Source organism: Protopterus annectens, chromosome 14.part0, assembly GCF_019279795.1.
Source record: "Protopterus annectens isolate FY-2018-M chromosome 14.part0, PAN1.0, whole genome shotgun sequence".
NCBI classification, from domain to species: Eukaryota; Metazoa; Chordata; order Ceratodontiformes; family Protopteridae; genus Protopterus; species Protopterus annectens.
In genome coordinates, this window is record NC_056748.1 from 448,372,976 (window position 1) to 448,397,498 (window position 24,523).

The window sequence follows — 24,523 nt, forward strand, 5'->3', positions numbered from 1 at the left end:
TGATTTCAGCACACAAAAACATGCATGCAGTGATGAATCATATAACACCCATATATATATATATATATATATATATATGTATATGTGTGTGTGTGTGTGTGTGTGTGTGTGTGTGTACATAAAACACTTTTGTTAGCACTTTTGTGCTTATGCGTACTATACAAATGTATTTTAGTTTACTTTATCGACATTGTTTGATAAGACTATGCAGCAGCAGTATTCATGGATGTAGATGCATGACTACTATATAGTTAAGCTGATTACATGTATGGTGTGTGGTTTCCTACCTTTTCTGTTTGGCAAAGTCATACTCTTCAGTATTGGTCTGACTCTGAAGCTTTTTAATTTGATATATTTAATTAAAAGTGCTTTATAGTGTTAAGACTGATGAAGTATTAGAGAAAACACATTAATTACTTGTTACCATAATATGAAGGTTGCAAGTACTTTCCCATCTTCCACCCAAGTTTTTTTTTTATATAATGTTTCATTTTTGATTTTAGCAGGTATATTATTGTCTCTCTACTGGTAACACTCCTGATCCCTTTGCAGTATAACAGGACTTAAAATAGACAAGCGTCTGGTCCATGGCCAGCATAACAAGACCCAGTTAATACAAGGATCTATAACAAGATGGTGGCTTTAAGAACATGAGAAGCATTACAGATTCCTGTTTAAGTGCCTTCAAGACATGGATTATAACAGTGACATATTTAACTGTAGTGACCACATTTATTAGATGCTTGTAGTTTGCTTGACATATTCACAAAGGTTATAAAATAGCAGCATAAAACCTTTGTATTATTTATTTATTTGTTGCATTTGTTTACCGGGAAAGTCCACTGGGCCTAAAAGAGACCATTTCCAGTGGAGGCCCGGGGAGAAAAGCTCCAACAAGAACATAGAAACAGAAAAAATATAAACATTAATTGGTGCAGAAGTAGAAATAGGATTACAGATAGTAAATACAGTAACATATACAGAATATATACATAAAAGCAGGAATCTAGTTTGTTTGATTACAGTAATATATACAGAAAATATACATTAAAGTAGAATTCAATGAAATCAGAGAGGTATAAACAGAGATATATTAATCAGTATTATTGTACCAGTATCAACAGGTGAAGGTAAAAATAAAAAATAAATATGGAGAAAGTATCATCAGTCACTAGTAGCAAAAGTCATAGGAGTTTAGTAATCATATAAGGAGAGGTTAGGCTATTGAGCAGGAACATAGCCAGGAAGAGTTGAGATGACTTTTCAGTATTTGTTTGAAGGTGGTGCTGCTGCCTGTGTTTCTTATAGAAAGTGAAAGTGAGTTCCATAGTTTGGCGATGGTGAAGGAATAGAGGCATGGACCAGCAGGTAAGGTAGGCTTATCTACTTTTAGAAGTAGATGATTTTTACATCTTAGATGCCTGCTGAGATGATATTTGGCAAGTAGAGTTGACAGAGTAGGACAGTCTGTGGGTCTGTAGATTATTTTTTGCACTTTTGTTAGTTGGGTTAATGAGAGATGGTGGGGTAGCACCAGCTACCCTAATTGTTTCAGTGACTTACAGTGGTGGGATGAGAATTTGGTCTTGGTGGCAAATTTTGCTATTCTGTTGTGAAGTACCAAGTTTGGATTTTGTATAATTTTGGATATTAGTGATTAGAGGGGCACCATAAAGGAGAGAAGGTAATAAAAAGGTATTTGCAAGGGTTTGTCTAGTAGAGAGACTAAGAAAGTGTTTGTACTTCTAGAGCATAGTGAGCTTTTGGTGTGTTTTTTTGATGTTATTGTTTACATATAGGTCAAAGTTAAGGTTTTCATCTATAATAATGCCTAGTAATAGTGTGTGGGACAACTTCTATAGTGGTATTGTCTTGGGCTTGTATAGTGAAGAGTTTTTTTAATCAACCGGAGTGGTTTTTCTAGGGGTAAAAATTACTAGTTTAGTTTTTTTTGGATTTAGGGCAAGATGGTTGTTAAGCATTCAAGATTCAGTAGAGCTGAGGGCATTCTGGGTAATTTGCTGAAGTTCAGAGCTGGAATTTGCAGTGCATATTATTGTAGAGTCATCAGCATACTAGTTTACTGAGCATTGTGGAAGAGAGGAGTGAAAGTTGTTAATAAAGATGCTAAATAAGACAGGACCAAATATGGAGCCTTGGAGTACCCCTGTGGAAGTACTGAGGAAGGGGAGTAAGACTGTTGCCATTTGGTGGATTGCTGGCTACTGGAGAGATAGCTGTTGAACCATTGTAGGGTAGGGGGAGAAATGTGGAGGGCAGATAGTTTAGAAAGGAGGATTACCATCACTGCAGTTATAAGAATCATTCAATTAATAGATTCACAGGTAAGTACTAGGCTCATTGCCCTTATGGGCTATTTTAACCCTTGTCTGTTTCTTTTCCAAAGGTGGGGATCAAACCATGTACCTTATGTCTGTAAGGTAAAGACCTTACCCATTACAGCAACCCACACAGAGATAGCTGTTGAACCATTGTAGGGTAGGGGGAGAAATGTGGAGGGCAGATAGTTTAGAAAGGAGGATTACCATTACTGCAGGTATAAGAATCATTCAATTAATATATTCACAGGTAAGTACTAGGCTCATTGCTCTTATGGGCTATTTTAACCCTTGTCTGTTTCTTTTCCAAAGGTGGGGATCAAACCATGTACCTTATGTCTGTAAGGTAAAGACCTTACCCATTACAGCAACCCACATACCCCTGTTAATACTCTTATTCCTTACAATTTATCATAAGATATAGTTTCTTTCCTCATAGCCTGCAGTGCAAGCTGAGTAGGCAGCCCTCATACATGAAGAGCAATTCTGTCAACTGGAAAAGTGACCCAACTCTAGTTCTTCTTGCTGTATTCAGCCTCACTCTGCTCAACTTCACTACACTCTCCACCCTTTCCTCATTCCTATCTGCCCCTCATTTAATTTCCTTTATACTTGACACTGTTGAATCACACATCACATACACAATCACCCACCCTATAGCCATCACCTGCTAGTTTGTATAATAACACTGCATCATCTACCCTCTTCTGAGGCAAAAGATACATACACTTAGCATCAGTAGTGATCTTATATTACCTCTCTGCTTTAAGCAATAATCTTTTATAGTTAATAGTCGATATTTTATTTCCTGCACCTACATTTATTTACTCTATAGCCATCATCATCAACTCCCTTTTTCTCATGGGGTTTGGGGTGTTCCATCATCTGTCACCACCTCTCTCAGTTCAATGCCACTATCCTACCCTCGTTGACAGTCATGTCTGTCTCTCACAAGGTCTTCTCTTATGCAATCCATCCACCTCTGTGCTAGCCATCCTCGCTTCTGCTTGCCTTCTTCCTGTCTCTCCCTAATCTTCTTCACCAAATTATATTGTGTTTTCCTGCACATGTGCCTGAACCACCGTAATCTATTCTGTTTTACCTTTTCTGCAATTGGAGATACTTTGGCATCTGCTCTAATGTTATCATGACTTTGTTTGTCCCACAGTGTGCAATCCGCTAACTCATCTCAAGCATTTCATCCCCATTACCTCTACCTTCTTCAACTGCTCAGCCTTTACTGCCCTGGTTTCTGTACCATACAGCAGTACTGGTTGCACCACTGTTTTGTACACCTTACTTTTCATATTCTTTGGCATTCTTCTGTCACACATTACCCCTGATACTCTGTGCCAGTTGGCTGCAGCCTCTCAGATTCTAGCTTTCACTTCCTCGTTCAGACTTCCCTTCTCCATGACCACTTCTCCCAGGTATTTGAAGCTGTTAACCTCTTCCGCTACTTTTACTCAGATCTCAATTTTCAGCTTCTTTTAGTTTCCCCCATTTGCAGTCAGAGCAATTGTCATGTCTGTACTTAGTTTCATCCCATGTGCTTCATTTTTGCATTCCATCCTCTGGTCATATGCTGATGTTCCTATTTGTTTGCAATGCCACATCATCTAGATAGGGAAGCTTTGTTGATCTGTCCCCTCCAACCTGTTTGTTAATGTAGTTCATCACCAAGAGACTCACAGCTGAGCCTTGATGTACCCCCACTGCTACTGCGACCAGTCCAAACATTGTTCATACTTGTATCATTGGTCCTTGTACAAAGCCTGCAACAATTCTACCATTGTTTCCAGGACTTAGAATCATCATGTCATGTGCTTTGTACAAGTCTAGGAATGCTGAGTTGAACTTTTTCCTCACCTCTGGCTTCTTGTCATCTGTCTGTCTTTGTGAGAACATCAGCTCAGCCATGCTGCACCCCGATTTGAATTTGACCTGCTTATCTCCCATGTTATTTTCTACTACTCTATGTATTTCTTTATCAATCATCCTTTTCAGCACCTTCCTGTAGCATGACAAAAGTTTGACATCTCTATACTGCCGACATTTCTGAATGGCTCCTTAGATCTTGCACACTACCGTAAGAATCATTATAGGACTGTGGATGATAGTCTATGAAATATTTCAAGGTATGCATTCTTCCATGCAACTGCTCATTCTAAATACATTGATAAATATTTGTGATGTGTGTCTACCTGCAGTGTTTCAATAAATTCTGTTCCAAGTCATATAAAATGTACTTCATGGGGGTCATGCAACACACACATTCATGTGTATAGATTTATTTAGTATTATTGCAACAAGTTAACAGTTTCGACTGTCACTGAAGTAGTTCTATAATCTTTTCTTACATTCCTCATAATGTTTCTCTGGTAATGATGCTTTTTCCCTGCTTGGTAGGTGTACATTCTTATATCTGGTATTGTCTGTTGTCTTTTGTAGTTTATTTGGGGGGATGCATATTGGATATTACAGTCCTGGTCATATTTGCATAGTTTATATATCTATGTTTACTGCTATGTTTGGGAACCTGCAGTGTTGTTTACACTGTTGTTTCTACAATGCTACTCACTGACTACATATATTATGATATATTTTGTTCCATAACTATAAAAGTCTGTACTTCCATGTGCATTAAGTTGTGTTGAGATCTGTCCATCCATCCACAGCCACTATTCTCATTTTTGCACATGGGGTTGGGGTTTCTCTTCAGCAGTGGCAATAATTTAGAGCCAAGGTTTACATAGCCAGGTGGCTAGCCCTGCCACAGTAATTCTTCCACACCACACACTTACACACATACTGACACCTATGGCCAAGCTGTGGCACAGGAGTGGAGGGTTACTGCTTGGGTCATCTACTGAACCACCACTAACTGTGAAGGAGGAGTTCCTGTCATCTATCAGGGATCCAGATAGCTCAAAGGAGCTTCCCAGTGAGGTGCTGGATGTTGGGGCAGACATGGACCAGACCCACAGGATTTCTACTACTGATGCCCCAGATATGCCATTCACATATTTATTATATCCATCTTCATAATTGATAGTCACATGTATGTTTATACTACTTCTATCAACTATTGCGCCTAGGTATATCTGGTATTGAGGCACAATGACCGCTTGCACATGGTATGACCATACTTTCATGTAATAGTTATGTGTTTAGTCACAAAGATTGTAGCATTTGCATGGGAGGTAGAATTACTTTGGCATAGTTATTTTTTTTATTTTCTGTTTTATATATTTATTGTGTATTCATAGATGAAGCATTGTCTGATATCAGAACTGTGAACCTCCCTCCATCTGATGTTGGAGGAACATTATCCTCTGATGTTGATGGAATTGATAAACAGGCACAATTTGGGGCTGCAGGGGGGTATTTCAGACACAGGGAGTGTGGCTTCCCCACCCCCTAGCCACAGAATGGTCACAGTCAATATGCTTATGCATATCCATGACACCAAACCATCTGAGAGTGGACAGGCTGATGGTGACATGGTTGATCAGGAAACTGTGGTAACCCTACATGCAGACATGGTAGGATCTTCCCCTGGCCACTGTGAGTGTGAAGTACCACACAGGGGTGTTAGTAGAGGTACTCAGAGAAGGTAAGCTTGCTACCCTTCCTCTGAGGTTGGTGTGTCAGTAGCTGCAACCCAACATATAGGCAGGGCCACCATGGAAGCACTGTCACGTTCTAGCAGGGCCTCAGAAGTGGTTGTAAAACTACTGCATGTCATGCAGTCTGACATACATGACTGCATAAACCATGTGTGTGACTCCTTGGACAGAATTAAGGACACACTGCACCGAACACAGTTTATAATCATTTAGAAAAAAACTCAGTTATGACAAAAGAGCAAATGGATGACAAAACATATGGAACAAAAGATAATTTGTTGTTAAATAGAACCACAACACAGAATGTTTAAAAGGGGAATAATAAGTGTGGCATGGATACATTACAAAAAAAAAATGTTTGACAGCACCCCAGATTCATAGATAAAGGAATGCTTACAAATGTATAAGATACATCCTACATTGATCAATTACCTTACAGTGACCATGAAACAGTGAAAAAACAGTAGACAGTTAAGCCATGACAAAGGGCAGATTAGTATCCCAGGATAAAAATTAAAAGGAGGATATTCCAGAGTGATTCCCTATTATTGCTGCTGTTTTGTCTTATCCTTAGCATATTAAACTGCTTACTTAACAGATTAGGCCATGGTTACAATCTGGCTCCCAGAAAACTTGTCTAAACACTTCTCATCTACTTTTTGTGGATAACTTCAAACTGTATAGTTTATCAGATGAGGAGTTAAAAGCACAACTGCAACTGGTTAAAACTTACTTGGATGGTATAAGAATGTAATGTGGTCCTGATAAATGTGCAAAAGCAACGTTTAAAGCAGGAAAACTGCAGCACCAAGAAAATATCAGTTTGGGACAGGAGTGTGATATAAAGGAACTTGAGCAGGAGGGAGGATATAGATATCTAGGAAATGATGAAGGATCAACAATAAAACATGAACAGATGCAAATACAACTTAATAAGTAATACTTCAGAAGGTTAAAACTAATACTGAGAACTGCCTTGACATCTAGGAATAAAGTCTGTGCTATAAATCAATTTGCTCTTCCTGCTCTAGCCTACTACTTTGAGATGACTGACTGGCCCAAAAGGGTATTTAATCAGCTGGACAGGAAAATATGAAAAATGCTTCATGCTTAGAAAATGATATGTACACATCGGTGTATACCAAGATTTTATATCCCTTGTTCTGAAGGAGGTATGGGCCTCCTAGTAACTGGTTACATGTATAGAAGTGTAGTTTTGGGACTGCATGCATATCTTCTGACCTCACCAAAGTCAAAGTAAAAGTAACCTTTATTGTCATGTCATTCATATCAACAAATGTAATGTATCACTAGATGAAATTTCATTGCTCCAGGCTCATGTGCATTGAAAAAACAGTTTTCACAAAAAGGTGAAGGAAGCATATAATGGAAGAAATTCTAGACAGTACAGATATAAATACACACACAGGTAACTTGCCCACCACAGTTAGCAGCATAGCATAATTCACAATTCCTATACTTGTCCAAGTAATAATTTAGCTCAGATTGCATAATTTAGTTAAATAGAATAATTTAATACTACGACAGTAAAGACCAGATCCAAACATAATGAAAGTTTTAAAACATGAAGAGAACTCTAAGATGACTTTTCTGCTTAGTTTAGCAAAAGCATTTCAGTTTCAAGCAGGAATGGAAAGCAAACCAGAAGTAGGCAAAAATCAGATAGCAAACGAATGTTCCAAAAAGCAAAAGAAATAATATAAGGAGAGGGATCAGCTGAGAAGGAAAGAAATGTGGGAAAAGTATAAATATTGTGGAAGTACAAAGATCTCCTGGAGCAATCTCATGTTGATCACAATTTGACAGCAGAATGGTTAAGGAGAAGTGAACTGAAACAGAGAATGAAAGGTTAATACTTGCAGAACAGGACAGTGGACTACATATACATTGGTTTACAAAATCCATATAACATGTGGGAGAAACCAACAAATGCAGGTTCTGTAAAAAAGAAGTGGAAACAATAGCACATTTTGTTGCTGGCTGTTAAATACTCAGGCAGATGGCCTGTATATTGAAAGGTGCAACAATGTCGCAAGGCTGTTGCATTGGGGATTGTGCAAATGTTACATTACCGAAGTAGTTGAGAAGCATTGTAAACATGAATCAGAATGCATCATAGAAAATGATGAGGTTTATATAATATGAGACCCCCCATTACCAACAGTTTACAAAACAGATGTCAGAAAAGCAGATAAAGTAGTTTAGAAAAAACAGAGAAAAGTATTATTGATCATTGAAATTGCTGCACCCATTAATTACAGTGTGTTAAGTACAGAGAGACAAACAGTCATAAAATACCAGGATTTGCAGGCAGAAATGAGAGCAATGTGGAAGAAATATACCTAGACCATTCCAATAGTGGCAGGAGGCACAGATCTAATAAAATACACTTTACAACCATATTTAGATATACTACCAATGCATGTAACTCCATATCAATTACAGAAGGAAGTAATTCTGGGCACATTGTGGGTGCTGCAAAGAGCACTTTTGGCTAACATAAAGATTGGAGCAATACTAATTTCATGATCAGTAATTATATCCTGACTTAGCAACGGGGTCCATTCCCATCATGATATTAGAAACCCTAAAGACTTGGAGAAATTAAACTGAAAGAGACCATACAGTGTCTGTTCTGGATCATTTGCTGTGAGAAGTGCAGCACTCATGAGACCAAACTGCTGGTATATTGTCAGCTGATGTAACCTGGATGTGCCAGATACTGCTTCTTCAGCATTAGCATTCCACTATGTCTAAGAGACATTTCATAGGTTTGTACTAAACTAATTGCCCTTGGGAGCCATTTTAAGCCTAGCCAATTATCCCTTGTGAGACTCGAACCCTGCACCTTGTGTTTGTAAGGCAAACACGTTAACCATTAGGCCACCCTCCCAACCTTATTAATCACATTCAGGTAGCATTCCAGCTTTAGTCAGGGTCATGAAAGTAGCAGTGCAACTCCTGGCAGATGTAATTCATGTGGTCCTGGGCATCTGCAATGAACTTGATCCTCTACCTTCCACTGGTTCGACCTAGGCATGGTACTGGCACAAATACTGTTGCTTTGCATACCTCTCACCTGTACACATTTTCACAGAATATCCAGATTTTTACCTTATATATTTGGTCTGTTCATAGGTTCATAGATTTATAGGTAGATACTAGGTTATCAGCCCAAGGGCCTAAGTAAGCCTAGCCAACAAGGTTCCCTGGCTTACGCCACCCAAGAAAGTTACTTTCCTGTGCCCCTGTCAAGCAGAGCCACAGAAGTGATCCCCAGGGTGTATTTCCTATTTCCCATCCACTTATCAAGATTTACCTTGAAGAGTGCTAATGAGGAACTTTGCTTGACATAGATGGGTAGCTTGTTCCAGAGTATAGGAAGTCTCTGGGACAGGAATTTATCCCTTCTGCATGTCCTGTTTATTGTGGTGACAGGATTTAGGTCCCTAGACTGTGTAGCTTGGAGGGATTAGGATTTCTTTAGGTGTTGCATGTTCAACAGCTCTGGGTTTAACATAGCTTTATATGTTAGGCAGAGATCTCCTCGGAGTAGGAGATATGCTACAGAGTAAAGCTGGAGTTTTTTGAGATGATCAGTGTAGGGCATCTGTTTGAGGCCAGTAATCCTCTTTGTGAGGTACTTCTGTGGCCTGTCCAGCTGCTGCAGATGTCTTGTGAGGTGCATTCCAAAAGGGGCATAGTACTCTATAATGGGTCTAATGAGTGCCGAGTAGAGGGGAACAATGACCTCTTTTTTCCTGGATGCGAAGCCTTTTGTGATGAGGTGTGCCACATAGAAGGATTTCCTGACTATTGTGGCGATGTGATTATCAAAGGAGAGACTACTGTCCACCTGGGTCCCAAGGTCTCTTATTACACATTCGGCGTTAAGTAGACTGACGTTTATGTGGTAGTTCATGGGTACAGACCATGACCGTGACCATGCACTTTTTGGCAGTGAGCTTGAGGCCATGCCTTTGACATCAGGCATCTGTCTCAGTGAAGCCCTTCTGTAGGATGCCCACATCATTTGGAGACTCGACTATGGCTCCTAATTTGCAGTCATCTGCAAACTTCATTAGCCAGAGGCCTTCTGTGTTATCCTGTACTTCAGAGAAATACATACCAAACAAGAGAGGCCCCAGGACTGAACCCTGTGGTACTCCACTTGTCATTGGTTTGAAGTCAGATTTGGAGTCTGCAACTTTTACAGTGTGGGTTCTGTCATTGAGACAGTTGGCAACCCATCTTGTGATGTAGGGATTTATACCTAGTTTAGTGAGTTTAGCTATAATTCCAGAATGGAGGATGGTGTCGTGAGCCTTGGCAAGGTCAAGATAGGCTGTGTGAACCACCTTACACTTGTCTACGGTTTTGGTGACTACCTCAAAGAAGTTGATCAGGTTCAGAAGGCATGATCTGCCTTTCACAAACCCGAACTGGGTGGGGTCCAGAGTTTGGAGGTTACCGATGTGTTTGTTTATGAGTTCCATGATGATAGGTTCCATGGCCTTGCAGACCAGGCTCATCAGGCTGATAGGGTGATAGTTCTCAGGATCAGTGGTGGCTCCCCCTTTGTGGAGTGGGATAACTGTTGCTGTGCACCATTCAGTGGGCACAAAGCCTGACATGAGACTATGATTGAACATGGTGCTTAGGTGGGGAGCCAGTCCATTCTGAAGTTCATGTAAAACGCAGCCTGGGATGTTGTCCAGACCAACGGATGTTGTGTTTTTGGTTTTAGAGAGTGCAGCTTTTACCTGCATAGATGTGATTACAGGGACTCTGCATTCTTCCTGTATAGATATGGGCCCTTTAGGGGGATGAGAGCGGGGTAAAGTTAGCAATGAACCTATCTGCCAGGATGTTGGCAATATCAGTTGGTTCTGTAATTTTCAAGCTGTTGTGCTGTAACTCAGAGCCAATATGGGTGTTGCCATTGAGATTCTTGACATAGCTATAGAATGCATTGTGGTTGCCCTTAGAATCAGTGATGATTTTGTTTTCATAGCTAGCTTTGGGAGATCTCAGCTTCTTACTGAGGCTGACCAGGGAGCTCCTCCAGTCATGGGATTTTACTCTCTTTTACAACAGTTTCTTCCTTCTGTTGTAGAGTTTGTTTATGTCAGGGGACCACCAGATTGGCTTCCTTTATTTGGAGGAGAGCATCTTGGTTCTGTTTGGGATAGCATGATCCATGCACATGTGTAAGTGCTTATAGAGTGAATTTGTGAAGGATTCAGCAGTCGTAACTGTATTGTCCATCTGCATGGGTGTCATGAAGTTCGCCACTTCTATCTTAAGAAGCATGAAGTTGGCTTTGGAGAAAATTTTTACAGTGGTTTCCTTAATGGTGGGTGGGGGCAGGAAGCGGATATCTAGGATGATTAGATTATGGTCTGATCTGACCAACGAGGAGTTGACTTCAGGTGTGGAACACCGGTCACTCATGTTGGTAATGACTAGGTCTAGGATATTGTTGCTCCTGGTGAGGGGTGTGGATAAGTTGATCCAGGGCATTGGAATTTATGAATTCCAGAAAGCATTGAGTGAAGGAGTTGGTACATGAGTAGTTTTCCCAGTTAATGGTGGGGTAGTTGAAAGTGCCCATTATTAGGTTGTTTGGTTGAACCCTAATATTTTACAATATATCAAGAAAAGAGGAGTGGGAATTCTGGGGCATGGTGAGGGATCTGTAGTAAACAACAATTTGAATTGCAGTTTTGCCCAGAGTTAGTTGCACTTGGATAATCTCGGATGAATTATGCTTCGCAACTAGCCTGGAGATGTGGATATCCTTAATGAATATGGACACACCTCCACCTTTGGTGTTCTGGTCCAGGTTAGATGGCCGAAAGTGTGGTATGAGTTATAGCTTGGTAATGCAGGGGTGCTCTCTAGAGCCTTGAACCAAGTCTCAGTCACTGCACAGATATTGATGTTCTCCATTTTAAGGAGTGCCTCGAGTGAGTGCATTTTGAAATTTAGACTTCTAGCATTGAGTAGCATTGCCCTCAGTTTTTGCTTGCCTGTTGCTGTGACGGTGATGAATTTGTCATTTGAACCTCGCATAAAAAAGACCCTTAGCCAGTATCCAGAATCCCAGAGGTGACAGGTGCAGGCTATCAGCATTGTGGTCTGTTGACCATATCGTCCCAGGCAGACAGATACTGGATCCCCTTAGAATGAAACCAGAAGCCTAGCCAATTGTTGAAGTCAATCATTTTGTTCTTGTACTGCAGTATCATTCCGGGTGATGGCAGGATACTACTCAGGGCTAGGGTCATATCTGCCTGGACTACAAGACCGGAGAGCTCTTCCATGTCTCTTTTCATGTAGTCCAGGGAGGTATGTCTCAGGTTTTTCACACCAAGATGGACAATGACAGTCATATTTGTACTTGTTGTGGAGTGACCTGAGTGCATGGGTTATGTGGTGGATCCTGGCACCCAACAGGAAGCTGACAGTAACCTTCTCCTTGTTTAGCCTGGTGAGTGAGACATCAGTGTGCTTGACTATAGAGTCACCTATGACTAGTGTGTTGGGCATGTTGTTTTGCCTTATGGGCTGTTTATTGGCACACTGAGTCTGTGGGCTATGTGTCATTTGGGTTGTGTTGGGAGGTGGAGGTTGCTTGCGTTTCTGCTTTGGATGTCTCTGTTGTTTGAGCAGATTATTATTGAGAGCCTCTGTGAATGTTTTTGTGTTTCTATGAGTGGATTTTGGTGGTGTAGGTTTAGTAGGACCATGTGATGAGTGTGGTGCAAATGTTTACCTTCTCCTCATGACTGTCAAGTTCAATCTTGGTTGCAGAGAGCTTTACCTCCAGTTTGGCTAGATAAGTGCATCTCTCACAGGTTGTAGTGTTGGGTGGTAGGAGGAGATAGTTGTCTGTGTACATGAGGCAATTGCTACACTGCCTCAAGATGCTCAGATTCATCAGATAGACAGGAGAGAACACTGGGAGCTGACCCTTGGACATGCCTGAATAAAAAACTACTTTCCTCTAGACTAGTGAGGAAAGTGAGTATAAGCTGTTTTTCTCTAAGTAAAGAGGAAGGTTGAGTGCTGTAGTAATTTGTAACTTATTTAGTGCTAACAACAAGTTCTGAATAACTGCTGAGCATGAATAAGCAAATTCAAGTGGTAGAACAAAGAATCCGTACCTGGATCTTGTGGTAGATAGGCTACCTAGTGCTTAGCACTCCCACTGATAAGCTAGAATGCTTCTCTCCAACACAGAAAGGCTTGGGGGGCTCAGAAGCTTACAAACAGTCTTGGATACAGCAAATCTGTATCTGGACTAGATTAGTTACAGGAAAGGTGGGAAACAAGCACAAATGCAGGCTTTTAAGCCAGAAAGTTGAAAGAGATGGAAAAACTGCCCAAATGGCCAATAATCTACAATTTCTGGGGTAGAAACCACTCTTGTGGTACATAGGCTACCTAGTGCTTACCACTCCCACTGATAAGCTAGAAGGCTTCCCTTCAACACAGAAATTCTTTGGGGGCTCAGAAGCTTACAAACAGTCCTGGTTACAGCAAATCTGTATCTGGACTAGACTAGTTACAGGAAAGGCAGGAAACAAGCTTAGAAAATGATTTTTTTTTTGGAAAGAGAGAAAGGAGAAACAGAAGATAATTCAAAATTAAGGACCTAAGTTGCTTCCCTTCACAAATGTTCTCTCTGTATTAGATGAGCTAGTGACACTAGACTGGAATAGAGCTCGGAACAGAGCTGAACAGGTGTGACTGGTAGGAGTGTCTGAAGTCAAAATATGATCTCATTGTACTCGGTTGAGTGATCAAATGAGATAGACCCAGGAGGAGTGTTCAAACACAAATTTACAGGAGGGGCAGGCAATTCGAAAGCCACCAAGATTAATACCAGAACAAGAAAAGGGAGTGAGGGCAGGAAACTAACTGCAGAGAGAGAGAGAGAGAGAGAGACCACAGAATTCTATGAAACAATTAAATAGAAAAATAAATAACTACAGTATGTTTCTCATAAAATTGCATTTTTCTGGCAAATTATTGGCAAATCATTCAGGGATGAAGTTGGGAAATAATGGCAGACATATGAGTTTCAGAATTAACGCCCTTCAGAAAATTTATGCTAATCCAAAACCTGTTGTTCTATCAACTTTCTAAATTTGTAAGAGCAATATTTAAAATGTGTCCCTATTTTTGGGCCTTTGTCCCCCCACTATTGATAGCTTTGTCCAAATTTCTTGCTGTAGGAGGTTGAGAAGTATGTTGCTATATCCCTGCAGATCCACACACACTACATATCATGTTGACCATGACACCAAACACAGACACACAGGCGCTCGCGTGTGCACACACACACACACACACACAAACACATACACACACACACACACACACACACACACACACACACACACACACACACACACACACACACACACACATACGCACACACTTCACAATGGACTTCAACACAGGGACATACTGGCCCTGGGAGTGCATACTATAGCAATAACCCATGCCTGGGTGTGGGTAATGCAGGGTTTACCCACGGTTGGTGTAGTTTGGTCATAAGGGTGAAGCCCGAGTGGCCAAACAAAGACAACCGTGGGTAAATCCAGCATTACCCATACCCAGAAGTGAGTTATTGCTATTATACAATGACATTATTTAAGAAAAAAAATAATTACTTTTCTTAAATAATGGCATTGTATAATGCCTCCTTGCTGCCCTTCCGCAGCTGTCTGGTATTCTGCAGCAGTTCTGATGTACTGCGCATGCGTATGCCTATGCAGTACATCAGAGCTGAGGGTGAAAACAATGGAGAAAGCAAGATCTCCGTTGCTTTTTACAAACTGTCTCGTTATGGTAAAGGAGTTTAACATAGCGAGACAGCTTTAAAAAAAGCAACGGAGAATCTCTGTTGCTTTTTTTAAAGTTATCTCGCTATGTTAAACCCATTTAACAAAGCGAGACAGTTTTGAAAAAAGCAAAGGAGAAAGCAAGATCTCTGTTGCTTTTTACAAAGTGTCTCGCTATGTTAAAGGAGTTTAATATAGCGAGACAGCTTTAAAAAAAGCAACGGAGAATCTTCGTTGCTTTTTTTTAAAGCTGTCTCGCTATGTTAAACTCATTTAACATAGTGAAACAACTTTAAAAAAAGCAATGGAGATAGGAAGATCTCCATTACTTTTTTTAAAGCTGTCTCATTATGTTAAACTCATTTAACATAATGAGGCAGTGTGTAAAAAGCAACAGAGATCTTGCATTCTCCATTGCTGTAAAAAAAGAGTTATACTAATAGAAAAAGTCTGGGCGACTGGACCTTTTTCCATTACTATAACTCTGATTTACAACATGCATGCTGACCAATCAGTGTGCACGTTTTGGAATATTAATGGGGGGTAATTGTATAATTGCTATTAACTCATCTCTGACACTCACACTGTTTATGATGTGCCTTGTTATAACCCCACCACCACAACACAATGTAAAAATGATGACAACTGTGTCATGCCCCTTGCAGAGTTTGTGATGTAGGATTGCCTATGTCTGATGCACAGACTTGCCAGTCACTATAAGTGTAATCAAAGGTCTTGTTTTCCTTTAGATATGTAATCATTTTTAATTTGTGTTTAGCCTGCTTAGATTGTGTAGTAATAGTAGCAGTAGTAGTAGTAGTTGCTGTAGTATTTGTACAGGATGGCTTGATCACTCACTTGTGTAGATGATGCTAAGATTGCCCTGACCTCTGAAGGGGTGTCTCACTTGGTCTGATTAACTCTGATGCACAGAGTGAGGAGGCAGTGCATGGTTAGGCAAAAATACTTTTTAGTGCTATACAACTGTTTGCGTTTTGTAGTGATACTTGTATAGGATATCGTATCCACACCTGCTGATGATGCTGAGATTACCCTGTCATCAAGATAGATGTTTGACATGGGCTGATTATGCCTGATGCACAGAATCACCAGGGAATACATAAGTAAACATAGTCAGTTTTATTTGAATTAATCATTGTTAGTGACTATATTATGCTACATATATCAGTTTGTGTTATGATGTTCCTGTTGAGGCTTCATGATTTATACTTCCTGCTTACCCATTAACATATTGTATTATTGGTTCATGACCAGTTAATCACAAACCTTTGCTGCTGCTCCTGAGAATGTCCTAACCTGACATTATCTATTTCTGATGCTTACAGTAGCCATCCAGTGCATGGGTAAATAATGCCTGGTTTGTTTGCTTGTTTGTATGCATCAGTGTTACTGTTTGTATCTGCTGATCTCTTGTGTTAATCTAATGGTGAGTGTATGTGCAATTCACTGCCTCTTAGCCAGTACTGTGGCATATTCTGCTTGCCTCCAATTGCCATAATTGTCACCTGCTACTGGTTCTTCAACTGACCCCTCATCTGTATCAGCTGCCAATGCCTGTGTGATGGAAACTGTGGTTCATGTCCTGGGACATCCTGTTGCAAATGTTTTCTGAGTATAATTTTAAGACAGTACAAAAAGTCAATTTTTTTTGGCAGAAGTAGCAGGATCATATTGCAAGGCACCGCCAGATGGCTCCACACAGTGGATCCGTGACTTGGGCAACCTAAATACACATTCTATGACATTTTTAGTCTGTGTATATGTGGTCTTGCAACCTTGCTCAGTAAGCTTATGTGGGTTTCTCATTGGAGTCTGAGCCAAGGTTCTAGGATTTATCTACCATCCCCTACTTGATGTCCTTGTGAGAATTCACACCTTGCAAACCTTTGGTAGAGGTCACAGTTTTGTCATATGTGGGAGTTATGGAAACTGCTTGGGTGGCCTGTATACATATTGTAGATGATGCCTTGTGTATTACAGGCCATCTAGAAGCTGATGGCGTGATAACCTTTCTTTTCACATACATCCTTCCCAGTTAACCAGATGAGGTCTTAATTTCAATGTGGTTACAGTCTATGCCCCCCAGTACCTCTGAGAAATTGGAAGTTGGAAATTTATAAGACCACACATGGTATATAATAAAGTTTCTCTCTCTTTTTTATCTTTTTTTTAAGAAGTAAGAATTTTTATACAATAATTTATATTTTTTAAACCTGGGGATAATATATTTACAATACAATGTCCCTTTTCCTGTCTTTGTGTCTGTAGCTCTTTAAGACATTACATGGCTGATTTCATTTATTATTTAATTGGTTGTTTTAGGTATACATATATATATATATATATATATATATATATATATATATATATATATATATATATATATATACACGTGTTTTTTTAAATGTTAGGCATCTGAGGAAGTCTATGTTATAAGACGAAAATGCTATGCTATTCATTTAAGGCGTTAATGGTTTTCAATTTTTGACGTTTTTGGAACTGCTACTTCGTAAAATAAAATTTTGTGTGGATGTCATCCTGTGCGCTCATTTTGCACCTTTGAGATTATTTACCTCTGAGAAATGGACTGAGGCATGGAAATTTTGCATGGTGGTAGCTCTCTCCTCTGGAGAATGCGAAAACCACATATGTTCTCCTACATGTTGAAGCATTACATTGAGGAACTGGTAGAGTATTCTTGAGGCACACACCTGTGAAACCCCCAGTGTGTCCCTTGTGGGTCACTGAAAAGTATCTGCAGCAAAAGTATATAAAGCTACACATACCTTAGCATCCACTCAGATGGGTTCTACACAATTATCACTGAGACACAGGTGGGGCTGGCAGATGTCTACTATTTCCTGTATATTGTCCCTGTCTACCTTGTAGTTGTTCACTGTTTCAGTTTTGATGTAGACCATGGTAGGTCAAACATGGACTGAAAACTATATGCCTTCGAGGGTGACATCTGGCAATTGCAACAAAAATTAATTAAATGACTTTGTGCATGTTTTATACATTTATGAATCACTCCATCACGTGTTTTACTTCCTTAACATACAATGCAGCTCATTATGTGGTCATCAGTCTATTCTTCTGTTAACCCATGTTTTGGAGCCAGCGACAATGGGTACTGCTGTTTCCTGAATTGCAAAGTCCCTGCTTGTAACTGCCTGTCACACACTGGCTTAACACAATGTGTGAAGGTGATCATGAATCCCAGCCATTAAGTTTGTCATCACAGAATTAAATTTCTTCTGAGTAACCTATAAAAAGGTCTGCATAGATAGGTACAAAATGTTTTGTTTTTTTATTTCTCATATTGAACATGTGTTATAAATATTGCTACCCCACTTATGTTGCCTCTTGTATATGCTTCATAAATTTCACTGTCAATGTATTGTTTTACTGTTATGTTTAACATCTGGCTAATGTAATTTTTTGTTTAAAAGTTATATCTGTAAGCACTGTTGACACATCATCTTTAGTCCGTGAGATACATACTTACCAACACTATTAGTTCAACACTACTCTGCTCAGCCTCACAATGCTTAGCTTCTCTTTGATCCCCTACCTACTTACCCCCACATTCTTCCTATCCCTCTTTTCTAGGTTTACACATCACATAGACCCTTACAACTATCACAAACATGCACATTTTTCCTTCAGTCCTATCAGTTGTCTATACCTCCATTCCATTCCATTCTGTAGCTGTCAACTGCATTTAATCACTTACTTACAGCAGTTGTTACGCACATACATTCACTGCTCTTTCCTCCCATATACAACCTTTGGCAGAGCAGTGGCAGTAATTCTAATGCTGAATTCATACATCTACTCTATCCATTCTCTTCCTTTCTGTACATAGTTAAGCATCCTTACAAATTCAAACTATTTCCCCCATACTCTTACAAACAACTGAAAAAATACTGAACAGACAGTCTAATGTCCTCATCCACATCTCCTACCATCCAATTACACTACACCCTACCCACCACACACACATTCCACTCATCCAACCCAAACAATGCCCCCTACCACATCATATCTGCTAAACTTAACAGCCCTGCTAACCTCCCTCACTTACTGCACCTTCACATTACACAACCACTTTCCAACATACTTCCACACCATCCTTCTCCTTCATAACTCATGAACTCTACTCTTCTAACCTAATCCTACTATTCAAACACAAAATCCTACCTATCCCACCCTCACATAACACACCCCTCCAACCTCACACCAACAAATCCACTCCCTACATACCTCTCAGCTGTACAGATTTTTGCAGAATGTCCAGATTTTTGCCTCATATTTTTGGTCCTCTTCAAAAGCAACATCACTACATTCAGACTTTTAACTTCTCCTACTTCAACACTCAAACTTTCTCTGAATGTCTAAAACTTACTGACTGGACCCCTCTAAGAATCCTGCCCCTCAACAATGCTATCACCTACTTGAATGAAACTTTCTTAAACCTACTTAACAACCATGCTCCTCTAAGAACCAAACATGTCAAGGCTAAAGCTTCTCCCTGGCTATCAAAAGAAAGTAAACTGATCATGCTCCAAAGAGACAAAAAATGGAAGCAATACCAATGAATCAAACAACCTAACTCCCTACTTGAATTCAAACAACTCTGTAACTCCATAAAAAAACTAATAACTAGAAACCGCAAAGCATACCACGCCAAACTTAAATCCCAACACTCAACCAACCCTAGAAAACTCTGGAACACCATATTCTCCCTCCTACACCCAGGAAATAAAGATAACCCCTGTCCCAACCCCAACCTCACCAATCTTGAAATTGCCACCTTATTCAACTCCTTTGTGGATTGTACAGCTAAATTGTCCTCCTCCTTCCTTCATTCCCTCCATCCCAACCCCCGCCTGCCCCCTCATCCCACTGATCTCATACGTCCTTCCTCCCCCTTCAACCTAAAACCCATCCCTACAAGTACAATAAAAAAACTTCTCCAACTGAACCCTTGCCACAACACACCCGATAATCTACCATCAGCCTTCCTCAAAATATCTGCTGATAGCATTGCCTTTCCCCTTTCCATCTTAACAAACAGATCCATCCAAGAATCCTATGTCCCGTCTATCTGGTGACATGCACACATCATCCCACTCCATAAGGGAGTTATAAACACTGACACCACCAATTTCAGGCCTATTACCATCCTTTCCCCACTCTATAAAATCTCCTGGAAAAGTGTATCCATTCACAACTGATGCCATACCTAACACACAATAACGTTCTCACCCTCACTCAACACGACTCCTGCCCTGGCCATAGTACCATGACTGCCCTCCTTTCCTTTCTCAAGACCATTAACCAAGCATGGGACTCTGGCAAATTCATATCTACCCTTTCCTAGACCTATCCAAAGCTTTTGACACCATCTTCCACCCCATACTCCTGTCTCAACTCCCCTCTCTCAACCTCTCTCCTTCCACCATAGCCTGGTTCTCTAGCTACCTCTCCACTTGACAACAAGCCATACAATGGAAATCCTCAACCTCTCCCTTCCTACACACCCTCACTGGTGTGCCCCAGGGTTCTGTTCTAGGCCCTTTATTCTTCAATATATTTATCAATAACTATGAACCTACGAACCTATGAACCACATTGTCCCTCATTCCTCACTAATCCAGTATGCTGACAATTCAGCAATCATCTACTCAGCATTCTCCCACTTCAACCTACTTCTAAAAACCCAATCAGCCTTCTCTAAAACTGAAACCTGGATGCAAAACAATCACCTGCCCTAAATGCAAATAAAACTAATCTTTTCTCCCTCTAGAAACTCCCCTATTGACAAAATGTCCTTCTCTGTACTCAGCCAGAATAACATCCCCATCGAAATTGTATCAAAATACTAAACTGCTAATTATCATTGATGAACATCTAAAATTTGACACCCATATCCAAACTATCATCAAAAAACCCCACCAAAAACAATGACTCCTGTACAGACACAACCACTAACTCATTCCCTCCACTCATACAGACACAACCACTAACTCATTCCCTCCACCCTAGCCTTCTCCTATCTTCTCCCCTCTCTACTAACCAATCTCCAACTCGGCTTACAATCCAAACTAGAATCCTGCTACAATAAAATAAGCAAATTTGCCACCAGTTCAAAAAACTCATCCCACCATTGCCACTCTCTCCATACTCTGCAGTGGCTCGAACTACCTAATTACCTGAACTTCCTCAAACTCACCACTGCCTGCAAGCTCATCTTTAAACCTTCCAGCTGCCCCTCTCTTGCTGCCACCTTAACCCCCTATATTTCTAACCACTCATTCAGATCAGAAAACCAAAACCTCCTCCAAATCTACAAACCCTCATGACCCCCTGGCCACCTCCTGCTATCCTACTCCATATCTAAACTATGGAACTTTCTCCCTCCCTCCCTTCGCAATACTGCAAACCAGACCAACTTCAAATCTCTCTTGTTCTCCCACCTATCTTCAAAATGGACATGCCCATGGCACTCTCCAACATAACTTCTCCCTCTAACTACTCTCATCTCCATCCCCTGCTACACCTACTTCTCATACCATTACTTTGTCTACTACTACACTCCATTAAACCAGTACTGATTGGCCTTCTGTTGCAACTTGGCTAACCTTGATAGATTTTCTTATATCAGTAAATGTATCTAACATTGTATATAGAAAATTTCCAACAATGTCCTATTATTTGTATTTCTTTGCATGATTGCATTATACCTCATATGTATTATGCTGTATTGTCAGCCTGATTTAGATAATTATACTGCTTTGTGTATGCTTGCAATTAGCTTTTCTCCCCAGGCCTCCAGTGAAAACGGGCTCCTCTTGGCCCAGTGGACTTCCCCAGTCATCAAACTGAAATAAATATAAATAAATAAATAATGTCTCACTCATTACTATGCTTTCTGCAGCACTAACTCCCTGCATACCACCAATGTTATCCCTAAAATAACCTTGTCTTACTGCCTAACATACCTACCAGCAAGAGCAAATTATCCTCCTTGATTTTTCTTGCCAAGCCATATATTACATCCAGACCAGTCTACACAAATAAACAAAAGGTTACCTGTACTCAGTAGTCATACCACTTATTTTCAACCAAGCATTCTCTACTTGCCCTATTCGACCGTCCCCATAGTCCTATATATATCAATATCTCACATACCCCAACAGCATACAACCTTCACTCTGCACTACCACTGAGATTTATATAACCCACCTAATATACTTCTTGAAGCCAGGATTTCTGCCATGCAAGCTCAAAGATTTTTTATCCAAATTCCATTTCAACTTGCAGGAAATTCTTCAGCCATTATCTAAAATGTCCTGCAATTGTTGCCAAAATCTCAAATCCAGAATTCCTTTGATATTAATTTATTTCAGGGCAAAATCATTTTTGCTGCTTTACAAAAGCAGGACTTTAAATTAAAATGGATAAAGCATTATTTTCTTCACTTTTTTAGCATCAATCAGTTGAATTAATAGGTTCAAAGGTTGGTACTAGGCTATCAGCCCTAGGGCCTATACAAGCCTAGTCATAACAATTCCCTGTCTATTTCTTCCCACATTATTTACTTTCCTGGACCCCTGTCTAGCAGGGTGACTGACGTGATCCTTGGGGTGAATTTCCTTTCTCCCATCCAGTCATCAAGGTTCCTCTTGAAGAGGTCCAAAGAGGCACTCTGCTTGACATGTATGGGCAATCTATTCCAGAGTCTGGGGAGTCTGTGGGTCAGGAACCTATCCCTCCAGCATGTTTTGTTTATTGTGATGACAAGGTTTAGATCCCTGGAGCGTGTAGCTCTGAGGGATTGGGATTTCTTTAAATGTAGCATGTCCAACAGCTCTGGGTTTGACATGGCCTTGTATGTTAAGCAGAGATCGCCTCTGAGTAGACGATATGCGACAGAGTATAGCTGGAGTTTTTTAAGGCGGTCAGCGTAGGGCATCTGCTTTAGGCCTGTGATTCTTTTAGTGAGGTATTTCTGAGGCCTTTCCAGTTGTTGCAGATGTCTTGAGAGGTACATATCAAATGGGGCGTTGTATTCTATAATGGGTCTAATGAGGGATGAGTACAGTGGGGCAATGACTTCCTTTTTTCTGGATGAAAAGCCCTTCATGATGAGGTGTGCCACATAGAAGGATTTCCTGACTGTTGTGGCGATGTGGTTATCGAAGGTGAGACCACTGTCCACCTGTGTCCCTAAGTCTCTTATCACACTTTCTGTGTTTAGTGTACTGCCACCTATATGGTAATTCATGGATACATGTTTTTTCCCAAAGGGGATAACAATACATTTCTTGGCATTGAGCTTGAGCCCATGGCTCTGGCACCAAGCATCTGTTTCTGTAAGGCCCTTTTGTAGAGTATCCACATCATTTGGGGATTCAATAATGGCTCCCAGTTTGCCAGTCATCTGCAAACTTTGTTAGCCAGAGTCCCTTAGTGTTGACCTGTACTTCAGAGAAGTAGATGCCAAACAGGACTGAACCCTGAGGTACTCCACTTATCACTTGTCTGGAGCTGGATTTGGAGTCGGCTACTTTTACAGTGTGGGTTCTATCAGTAAGCCATTTAGCAACCCATTGGGTGACATAGGGATTAATGCCCAACTTAGTAAGTTTATCTATGATTCCAGAGTGGGGAATGGTGTCAAAGGCCTTGGCAAGGTCTAGATAGGCTGTGTGGACCACCTTACCCCTTGTCCATGGTTCTGGAGACTGATTCAAAGAAGTCAGTCAGGTTCAGGAGACAAGATCGCTCCTTCACAAACCAAAAACTGGGTGTCCAGTGTTTGAAGGTTGCCAATGTCTTTGTTTATAAGTTCCATGATAATACGCTCCATGGCCTTGCAGATAAGGCTTGTCAGACTGATGGGACGGTAGTTTCTGGGATCCAAGGTGGATCCCCCCTTGTGGATTGGGATAACTGTAGCTCTGCACCACTCAGTGGGCACGAAACCTGAGGTGAGGCTATGATTAAACATGACACTTGGGTGAGGTGCCAGTTCATATTGTAGTTCATGTAGTACACAGCCCGGGATGTCATCTGGTCCCATGGATGCTGTATTCTTGGCTTTAGAGAGTGCGTTTTGTACCTGTGTGGTCATATTACTGGAATTTGGCAATCTTACGGTATTGAGATGGGCCATTTAGGGGGTGAGAGGGGGGTGAAGTTGGCACTGAATTGATCTGCCAGGATATTGGATGTTTTAGCTCAGAGTAGATCTGAGCATTGCCATTTAGATTCTTGACATAGTTATAGAATGCTTTGTGGTTGTCTTTGGAATCTTTGGCAATTTTATTTTCGTAACTAGCTTTGGAGGATTTTATGAGGCATCTCAGTTTCTTACTGAGGCTAGTAAGGGATTTTTGCATCCTGAGATTTTCCCCTTTCTGCAAAAGTTTCTTCCCTTTGTTGTAAAGTTTGTTTATGGCAGGGGACCACCAGATTGGCTTCCTTTTTTGGATGAGAGCATTTTGGTTCTATTTGGGATGGCAATGATTCATGCATGAGTGGATGTGCTCACAGTGCCTTAGTGTAGGATTCAGCAGTTGAACTTTCAGTTCCGCCTGCATGGGTGTCATGAAGTTTGTCACTTCTGACTTGAGTAGCATGAAGTTGG

At 40.5% G+C, this 24,523-nt stretch overlaps 1 protein-coding gene across 1 annotated transcript in view; it reads right to left on the minus strand.

The window, feature by feature from the left end:
* The window catches only part of LOC122788672 (serine/threonine-protein kinase 32B-like), a 197,830-nt gene that overhangs the window by 11,678 nt on the left and 161,629 nt on the right, over nt 1-24,523 (minus strand). The gene's annotated exons all lie outside the window — the stretch shown is intronic.